The 10,932-nt window shown below is 40.1% G+C and overlaps 1 pseudogene; it reads left to right on the forward strand.

Annotated features, from left to right (window-relative positions):
• The first annotated feature begins 631 nt into the window (after positions 1-631).
• On the forward strand, positions 632-1,065 carry LOC110590437 (annotated as a pseudogene).
• Positions 1,066-10,932: the final 9,867 nt, after the last annotated feature.

Genomic DNA, 10,932 nt, shown 5'->3' on the forward strand with positions numbered 1-10,932 from the left:
GACCTGGCTATTTCCCCATCAAGTGGCAGAGTCTATGTCCCCTCTACTTGAAACTTGGACCTTTTTGATTTCCTCAACCATTAGAGTATGGCAGAATGGCACCATGTGACTTCCAAGCCTAGGTCCTAAAAGGTGATACAGTTTCTACCTGACTCTGTAGGGTGCTGGGTCATTGGAAACTGTGTTATGAGGAAGTTCACGGCACATGGAGAAGTCATGCATAGTGTTCTGGGTCATAGACATAGCTGAGGTCATAGCCAGTTGCTGGTATCAATCACCAGACATGTGAATGAGGAGTTGTTAAAATGACTCCAATACCAGTCATTGATTGCAACTGTGTAAGTGTGAACCACCTAATTAAGCACAGTCACCTCCCAGAACTGTGAAGGATGATGATGATGATGATGATGATAGAGGATTGTCCCACTTTCATACCACTAAGTTGGGAGTGGTTCGTTATGCAGCAGAAGATAACACAAGGCTTTTTTAGGTGCAGCAGGAAGGGTTTGGCAATACAATCCACTAAAAACAAAACAAAAACGGGCTTTCACTTCACTTCTGGTCAGTTCCATGTATAAGTAACTGCAATCAAAATTCTTGAAAAAACATAGGTTTCAGGTCAGCGGCCAAAATGAAGTTCAATCCCTTTGTGACTTCTGACCGGAGCAAGAACCGAAAACGGCATTTCAATGTACCTTCCCACATATGCAGGAAGATCATGTCTTCCCCTCTTTCCAAAGAGCTGAGACAGAAGTACAACGTTTGATCCACGCCCATCTAAAAGGATGATGAAGTACAGGTTGTGCGAGGACACTACAAAGGTCAGCAGATTGGCAAAGTAGTCCAGGTTTACAGGAAAAAGTATGTCATCTACACTGAGTGCAGCGAGAGAAGGCAAACGGCACAACCGTCCATGTGGACATTCACCCTAGCAAGGTGGTTATCACCAGACTAAAACTGGACAAAGACTGCAAAAAGATCCCTGAACATAAAGCCAAATCTCACCAAGTAAGAAAGGAAAAGGACAAATATAAGGAAGAAACAATTGAGAAGATGCAGGAGTAAAGTAATCTTAGATGTGACTTGAAATAAAAACTGTTAAAATGAAAAAAAACAAAACATAGGTTTTAAGATTGTAAAAACATAGTTTTTAAGCCTGTAATCTTTTATTTATTCGTTTCTTTGATCTTCCCATACTCCTTTCTCTCATGTTATTGGTGACTGTCTTGTGACTATCTACATAATGCATTTGGGGGTGAAGGAAACACCCTTAAACACCATCTTTGCGAGTATGTTCAGTCTTTGTATGGTAAGGCATAAACGTAATCTCCTGCTAGAGTTTTTACATGTCAGCCCCCGCGCCACCCCCAGCCTCACCCTGCTGCTTCAGAATGAAACAGTGATGCTGTAAACTTGTTCAACCTAGAAATGTTCTGAATCATCAGATTCTAAATAAACCTGGATTTTAGGCGTTAGGCAGCAGGTACCTCCCTTAGTATAGTTGAATTCCCTTCTACCTCTGCTTGCAGACTGGGCAGTTCTGGCCAGAGTTTAACTATTTCTTAGAGATTCTTGCTGAAAGTGGGAAGAAGCCAACAATCACCAACCAGCATTCTGAATCTTTCCCACCATCTTCTTTAGAGCTACAGCCTTGTTGGTCATGTGGTTTGTTTTGCAAGGTAAACCAACTTTAGCTGGATCAAGAATTTTGCCCAAAAGCTGTGCCATCATGTAACAAGGTTCACTAGATTTACTCTGCAATAAGTAGATCCTTGTCACTAGATGCCTATCACAGGCACTAAGTCACTACCTAGGGTTTTTTTGTTTGTTTTTGTTTTGTTTTATTTTGTTTTTTTAAGTTTTATCATTTGCAGCACCCACTTCCAGGTACATACATTCTGAATCACTTTGGATTAAGTTCTGCTATGGGTAATAGATAAATCAAAGTAACATGACTTAAATAAGGTAGAAGTATATTTTATCTAACATGTAATAGTCGAGAGGTAGGCAACGCAGTGTTGGAATGGTAGTTGCCTGGTTATCTAGATTCAGATCTTTTTATCTTGTTGCTCCAACAGTTTTAACTTGCTGTCTCATGGTCTAAGATAGCTGCTTGAGCTATAAGAATTGTGCTCACTTTGTAGCCAGTAATAGGAGAAAGGCAGCAAGGAAGAGCATGCCTACTTCATTTAAAGGTGTATATTAGAAGTTGCACACAGAGCTTCCATTTATATTCCATTTTCCAGTACTTAGTCACCTGGCTACACTTAACTGGGAGGGAAAGTGGAAATGTCTTTATTGTGGGTGGCCATGTGCCCATTGAAGCCCTTATTTCCATTTTCTTTAAAATCACTTAGCTCTGTTTTATATTACATAGTTTTCTCATAAATTGAAGCTTTTAGAGGAGAGATCACAACCAACACCAAAGAAATGCAAACAATTATAAGAACATATTATGAGCAACTCTATGCCAGCAAATTAGATAACCTGGAAGAAATGGATGCATTCCTAGAGATGTATCAACTACCAAAATTGAACCAGGAAGAAATAGAAAACCTGAACAGACCTATAACCACTAGGGAAATTGAAGCAGTCATCAAAAATCTCCCAAAAAACAAAAGCCCAGGGCCAGATGGCTTCCCAGGGGAATTCTACCAAACATTTAAAGAAGAATTCATACCTATTCTTCTGAAACTGTTCCAAAAAATAGAAATGGAAGGAAAACTTCCAAACTCATTTTATGAGGCCACCATTACCTTGATCCCCAAACCAAAGACCCCATCAAAAAGGAGAATTACAGACCAATATCCCTGATGAACATGGATGCAAAAATTCTCACCAAAATACTAGCCAAAAGGATCCAATAGTACATTAAAAGGATTATTCACCATGACCAAGTGGGATTTATCCCTGGGCTGCAAGGTTGGTTCAACATCCACAAATCAATCAATGTGATACAATACATTAACAAAAGAAAGAACAAGAATCATATGATCCTCTCAATAGATGCAGAAAAAGCTTTTGACAAAGTACAGCATCCTTTCTTGATCAAAACTCTTCAGAGTATAGGGATAGAGGGTACATACCTCAATATCATAAAAGCCATCTATGAAAAACCTACAGCGAATATCATTCTCAATGGGGAAAAACTGAGAGCTTTCCCCCTAAGGTCAGGAACGCAGCAGGGATGTCCACTATCACCACTGCTATTCAACATAGTATTGGAAGTCCTAGCCACAGCAATCAGACAACCAAAAGAAATAAAAGGCATCCAAATCGGCAAAGAAGAAGTCAAACTCTCACTCTTTGCAGATGATATGATACTTTATGTGGAAAACCCCAAAGACTCCACCCCAAAACTGCTAGAACTCATACAGGAATTCAGTCAAGTGGCAGGATATACAATCAATGCACAGAAGTCAGTGGCATTCCTTTACACCAACAACAAGACAGATGAAAGAGAAATTAAGGAGTCAATCCCATTTACAATTGCACCCAAAACCATAAGATACCTAGGAATAAATCTAACCAAAGAGGCAAAGGATCTGTACTCAGAAAACTATAAAATACTCATGAAAGAAATTGAGGAAGACACAAAGAAATGGAAAAACGTTCCATGCTCATGGATTGGAAGAACAAATATTGTGAAGATGTCAATGCTACCTAGAGCAATCTACACATTCAATGCAATCCCCATCAAAATACCATCCACTTTTTTCAAAGAAATGGAACAAATAATCCTAAAATTTGTATGGAACCAGAAAAGACCCCGCATAGCCAGAGGAATGTTGAAAAAGAAAAGCAAAGCTGGCAGCATCACAATTCTGGACTTCCAGCTCTATTACAAAGCTGTCATCATCAAGACAGTATGGTACTGGCACAAAAACAGACACATAGATCAATGGAACAGAATAGAGAGCCCAGAAATGGACCCTCAACTCTATGGTCAACTAATCTTCGACAAAGCAGGAAAGAATGTCCAATGGAAAAAAGACTGTCTCTTCAACAAATGGTGTTGGGAAAATTGGACAGCCACATGCAGAAGAATGAAACTGGACAATTTCCTTACACCACACAAAAATAGACTCCAAATGGTTGAAAGACCCCAATGTGAGACAGGAGTCCATCAAAATCCTAAAGGAGAACACAGGCAGCAACCTCTTCGACCTCAGCCACAGCAACTTCTTCCTAGAAACATCGTGAAAGGCAAGGGAAGCAAGGGCAAAAATGAACTATTGGGACTTCATCAAGATAAAAAGCTTTTGCAAGGCAAAGGAAACAGTCAACAAAACCAAAAGACAACCGACAGAATGGGAGAAGATATTTGCAAATGACATATCAGATAAAGGGCTAGTATCCTAAATCTATAAAGAACTCATCAAACTCAACACCCAAAGAACAAAGAATCCAATCAAGAAATGGGCAGAAGACATGAACAGACATTTTTCCAAAGAAGACATCCAAATGGCCAACAGACACATGAAAAAGTGCTCAATATCGCTCGGCATCAGGGAAATCCAAATCAAAACCACAATGAGATACCACCTCACACCAGTCAGAATGGCTAAAATGAACAAGTCAGGAAATGACAGATGTTGGCAGGGATGCAGAGAAAGGGGAACCCTCCTACACTGTTGGTGGGAATGCACGCTGGTGCAGCCACTCTGGAAAACAGTATGGAGGTTCCTCAAAAAGTTGAAAATAGAGCTACCATACGACCCAGCAATTGCACTACTGGGTATTTACCCCAAAGATACAAAAGTAGGGATCTGAAAGGGTACGTGCACCCCGATGTTTATAGCAGCAATGTCCACAATAGCCAAACTGTGGAAAGAGCCAAGATGTCCATCGACAGATGAATGGATAAAGAAGATGTGGTATATATATACAATGGAATATTATGCAGCCATCAAAAGGAATGAGATCTTGCCATTTGCAACGACGTGGATGGAACTGGAGGGTATTATGTTGAGTGAAATAAGTCAAACAGAGAAAGACATGTATCACATGACCTCACTGATATGAGGAATTCTTAATCTCAGGAAACAAACTGAGGGTTGCTGGAGTGGGGGGTGGGGTGGGAAGGATGGGGTGACTGGGTGATAGACACTGGGGAGGGTATGTGCTCTGGTAAGCTCTGTGAATTGTGCAAGACTATTGAATCTCAGATCTGTACCTCTGAAACAAATAATGCAATATATGTTAAGAAAAAAAAAAAGAAGAAGGTAGCAGGAGGGGAAGAATGAAGGGGGGGAAATCAGAGGGGTAGACGAACCATGAGAGACGATGGACTCTGAAAAACAAACTGAGGGTTCTAGAGGGGAGGGGGTGGGAGGATGGGTTAGCCTGGTGATGGGTATTAAAGAGGGCACGTTCTGCATGGAGCACTGGGTGTTATGCACAAAGAATGAATCATGGAACACTACATCAAAAATTAATGATGTAATGTATGGGGATTAACATAAGAATAAAAAAAATTAAAAAAAAATTTTAAGCTTTTAAATGAACTGTGCTATATGAAGAAAACATGAGAGGACTTAATCAGAAAGGGGGTATTTAGGGATGATAAAGCTAAGAAAATCAAGCCTTGCATGTGTCCTTGGGATCTGGACTCCTAGGACTTCATTCACCCCTGGAAACTACATCCCCCATACTGACCCTCATTAACCATTCTCACAGAAAGCACTGGTCCTCCCAGAAGGATTTATTATTTGAATTTTGGGGAAGCAATTAAGAGTTTATAGTGAGATTTAAATTTGATAAGAACCCCAGTGGCCTATTCTGTATTTCAGCTCAATAACCAGACCAAACCCCCCCACCCCCCGACCCAGTTTAACAAACTTTGACAAATTTGACACTAGAAAAATAAGCTCTGTTTGCTCAAATGAAAACTTTTTGTTTATCAACACTAAGGTTTATGGGAGGTAATGATTTTTCTCTCATATCTAACAGGAGGATTAATGAGGTATTCAGGTGATAAAAAGTCACCAAAATCATTTATTCACAATATTAACTGAGAACCTACACAATAGACACAGCACTGGTTTTTGGAATATGGTGATAAACAAAAGTAGTTACGGTATTTACTGTGGTAGGCTGGCTAATGACTTGCAAAGAGAGCTAGTCCTAAGCCATGGAGCCTGAGACTATGTCACCTTACAAGGCCCATGTGATGAAGTTAAGGAGCTTGAGCTAAGGAGATTATGTTAAACCTGTCTGGGTGGGCTCTAAATGCATTCACAAGTGTCCTTACAAGGGGGAAGGCAGAGGGAATTTGAGAGAAGAGGAAGGAGGCAATGGGATGATGGAAGCAGGTGTAGAAAAGATGATGTGATGCACAGCCATGATCCAAAGAGGGAGGACAGCCTCCAGAAGGGGAAAAGGCCATGAGAACGATTCTTCCCAGAACCTCTAGAGGAAGTAGGTCCCTATCAACACCTTGATGGCAGCCCAGTGAAGCTGATGGCTGACTTCTGATCTCCAGACCTGTGGGAAAATAAATTTCTGTCGTAAACCATCATGTTTGTGGTACTTTGTTACAGCCACAAGAAACAAATACACTGCCTCCGACAGAGTTTATAATCTAGTGGGTTAAAAGGCAATTAGAATGAAGTATGAAATGATATATAATCAGAAACTTGAAAAAGCAATTCAGGGTAATTTGGGTAAGACAGTGGGGAAGGGAAACCAGATAGCTGCAAACACCAGGTTTTAAAAAGTCATTCTGTCTCTTTCAGGTGGAGAATGCTTTAATGGAGGTGAGGGAGTAGTGGGAATGTTGTGGCAAGAAGTGAGGCTGAATGAACCATTAAGCAAGTGCTGGGTGATGAAGGCACAAGTCATGCTAAGGAGTGTGGGCTTCATTCCTATAGTCTGGGGAGCCATTTAAGAGTTTTGAGTACAGTTGTGGCATAATTAGATCTGCATTTTAGAAAAACTTCTCAGTACCTAAGGTAGGTTAATGACAATTCTTAAGTACTCATCACTCATTTCAGGACCCTTTCTTAGACTTCATGGATTTACATCTATTTAGACATTTTGTATTATTACTTTGTTTCTTTTCCTAAAAATCAACTTTTAATTGCAAGATTCTTTTGGTTTCAGGGGTGACTGGGTGGCTCAGTCGGTTGAGCATCTGACTTCGGCTCAGGTCATGATCTCGGGGTCCTGGAATTGAGTCCTGTGTTGTGCTCTGCACTCGGCTGGGAGTCTGCTTCTCCCTCTGCCCTTCCCCTTGCTAGTGCTCTCTCTCTCTCAAATAAATAAAATCTTGAAAAAAAAGATTCTCTTGGTTTCATACATTGATACTTCTTCAGCTCTCTCTCCTCTTCCTAAACTCTATCTAGATACATATGTCTACTTAACATTTCCACTTGGATAGTAATGTTTCTCAAATTTAACATTCCAAAACTGATCTCCAGATCAGTTCCATAGATCTGCATCTCAATAAATGAAGACTCCTTTTTTTTTTTTTTAAATTTTATTTATTTATTTACGAGAGAGAATGAGATGGAGAGAACATGAGAGGGGGGGAGGGTCAGAAGGAGAAGCAGACTCCCTGCTGAGCAGGGAGCCCGATGTGGGACTCGGTCCCAGGACTCCAGGATCATGACCTGAGCCAAAGGCAGTCGCTTAACCAACTGAGCCACCCAGGTGCCCGAAGACTCCTTTTTCCAATTTTAAGATCTTACTTTTTTAGAGCAGATATAGGTTTACAATAAAATTAAGAGGGAGGTACAGAGATTCCCATATACTCCCTATCCCCTTACATGCATGGCATCTCCTATTACCATCACTTACCAGAATTACACATCTTTTACTAAAGAATAAACCTATATTGACATGTCAAAATCATCTAAGTCTATAAGATTTCATTCTTGGTGCTGTATATTCAATGGCTTTAGACAAATGCATATTAGCATATATCCATCATTATAATATCACAGAATATTTTAATTGCCCTAAAAACTCTGTGTTCTGCCTTTTCATCTTTTCTTCCCTCTCCTCTGCCCCTTCCCCAGCACCCACTGATCCTTTTACTGTTTTTGTAGTTTTGCCTAGCTAGAATGTCATATAGTTGGAATTCTACAGTGTCTAGCCTTTCAGATGGGCCTCTTTAACTTAGTAATATACACTGAAGATTTCTCTATATCTTTTCATAGCTTGATACTTCTTTTTAGCACTGAATAATATTCTGTTGTCTTGATGTATCACAGTTTACTTATCCGTTCACCTACTGAAAGACATCTTGGTTGCTTCCAACTTTTGGCAATTATGAATAGGCTGCTATAAATATCTATGTACAGATTTTTTTGCGTGGATATAAGCATTTTTAAAAAAACTTTATTTTAAAGATTTTAATTATCTGAGAGAGAGAGAGAGGGAGGGAGCACGAGCAGGGGGAGGGGCAGAGGGAGAAGCAGACTCCCCACTGAGCAGGGAACCTGATGTGGGACTCAATCCCGGGACTGTGGGATCATGACCTGAGCCAAACGCCGATGCCTAACCAACTGAGTGAGCCACCCAGGCACCCCTGGAAATAAATTTTTGATGCCTTGGGCAAATACCAAAGAGCACAATTGCTAGATCATATGATAAAAGTATGTTTAGTTTTGTAAGCAATCACTAAACTGTCTTCCAAAGTAGCTATACCGTTTTGAATTTCCAGCCAATTTAGGAAAGTTCCTATTGTTCTACAACCTCATCAGCATTTGGTGGTGTCAGTGTTCCAGATTTTAGCCTTTGTAACAGGTATGTAGTGGTATCTCATTGTCTTTTTTTTTTTTTTTTTTTAAGATTTTATTTATTTACTTGACAGAGAGAGACACAGCGAGAGAGGGAACACAAGCAGGGGAGTGGGAGAAGCAGGCCTCCCGCTGAACAGGGAGCCTGACTCGGGGCTGGATCCATCATGACCCGAGCCAAAGGCAGACGCCTAACAACTGAGCCACCCAGGTGCCCCTCATTGTCATTTTAATTTGAAATTTCCTGATGATGTATTATGTTGAACATGTTTTCATATGCTTGTCTGCTATCTGTATGTCTTCTTTGGTGAAGTGTCTGTTAGGTCTTTGGCCCATTTTTTAATTGGTTTGTTTGTTTCCTTATTGTTGAATGTTAAGAGTTCTTTGTATATTTTAGGTAACAGCCCTTTATCAGATGTGTTTTACGCAAATATTTACTCCTGGTCTGTGGCTTGACTTCTGTTTGTTTTAATATTGTCTTTACAGAGCAGAAGTCCTTAATTTCATTTTCTAGTTTATAGATCATTTCCTTGATGGGTCATGTCATTGGTGTTGTATCTAAAAATTCATCGCCATACCCTAGGTCATATAGATTTTCTTCAATGTTATCTTCTAGGAGTTTTGTACTTCTGAGCTTTACACTTAGGTCTGCGATCCATTTTGAGTTATTTTTGTGCAGGGTTTAACGTCTGTGTCTAGATTCATGTTTTTGCCTGGAATGTCCAATTGTTCTGGCACCATTTGCTGAAGGGAGTGTCTTTGCTCTATCATATTGCCTTTGCTCCTTTGCCAAAGGTCACTTGACTGCATTGATAGGGGTCTATTTCTGGGCTCTCTATACTGCTCTGCTGATCTGTCTATTTTTTAATCAATACCATACTTTTTGGGTTATTGTAGTTTTATATAGTAAGTCTTGAGTTGGACATCATCTGTCCTCCAGCTTTGCTGTTTCAGTAGGTGGCTCTCATTTTAATCGTTGAAGTCAGACACCTTGGAGTTGCCCTTCACTCCTGTCTTTATCTCATACCCTATATCCAATCTAATAGAAAATTTTGGATAGGAAACAGATTCAGAATCTGATCACTTCATGCCCTCTACACTGCTATTTCCATGGTCCAGGCCATCATTACTTCTGAGCTATATTATTGCAGCTGCCTCTGAATTAAATGGTCTCTCTGATGCTACTCTGCCTCCTTATGGTTTATTCTCAATGCAAATAAGCGGAATGATCTTAAGACTTAACTCACGTCTCTTTTCCTCTTTTTACTTCCAGTGGATGCCTATTTCATGTAGAGCAGAAGCCAGTGTCCTCTAAGGCTCCACTGGATCTACTCCCTGCACCCTATGTGGAGATGTAACTTCATCCTTGACTGCTTTCTCTCTTATCCATTCTGCTTCAGTAACAGTGGCCTCTTGCAGTTACTTGAAAGTGCCCTGCATACTTTCACCCCAGAGTCCTATGGTTTCTGTAAGCATCTCCTGGATATTCACAAAGCTGTTTTCCTCAGGCCCTTCAAGTCTTTGTGCAAACATCACCTTCTCAGTGAGGCCTATTCTGACCACTGTATTTAAAATTGCAAACTCCCCCAAATTTGCTCCACTCTAGGGCTCTTTATCCTTCTTAATCCTTTTTCTCCATAACACATATTATACTTCAATACTGTATAATTTCTTTATTATTTAAACAAAATTTCTTTCTCCGTGGAAGTTAAATTCTATGAGGGAAGAAATTTTATTGATTTTTGTTTATTGTTTTATTCCTAGTGCCTAAAACATGTTCTGGCACATAGTAGGTACTTAAGAGATACCACTTGAATGAGTGAGTGAGTGAATGCTGTGTTGATGAGTTTCATTTGGAGACCTTTCTGTATTTCACGCTTTCTGTATTGGAAGCTCATTGGACATTCACACCATGCCTACTGAGAACCATTTAGGTCTGCTGCCCTATTCCATTTTAGCCATGAGAAAGGTGAGACACTGAAAGGCCAGTGGATAAGCAATGCACATCAGTACATGTAAACATATACTGAAAGAATAAACTTAGACCTGTTTAAAATTTTGTTTACCCCATATCCTAGAACATCTTACCAGGTTCCCTGTGCATGATAAGATATTCATCATCTTGTCCCTCAGGAAGCTGGGGTGAATGGAAACTCTTCAGGCAGCTGTCTCTGGAGGGAGCAGTCTT

This window comes from Neomonachus schauinslandi, chromosome 10 (assembly GCF_002201575.2).
Source record: "Neomonachus schauinslandi chromosome 10, ASM220157v2, whole genome shotgun sequence".
NCBI classification, from domain to species: domain Eukaryota; kingdom Metazoa; phylum Chordata; class Mammalia; order Carnivora; family Phocidae; genus Neomonachus; species Neomonachus schauinslandi.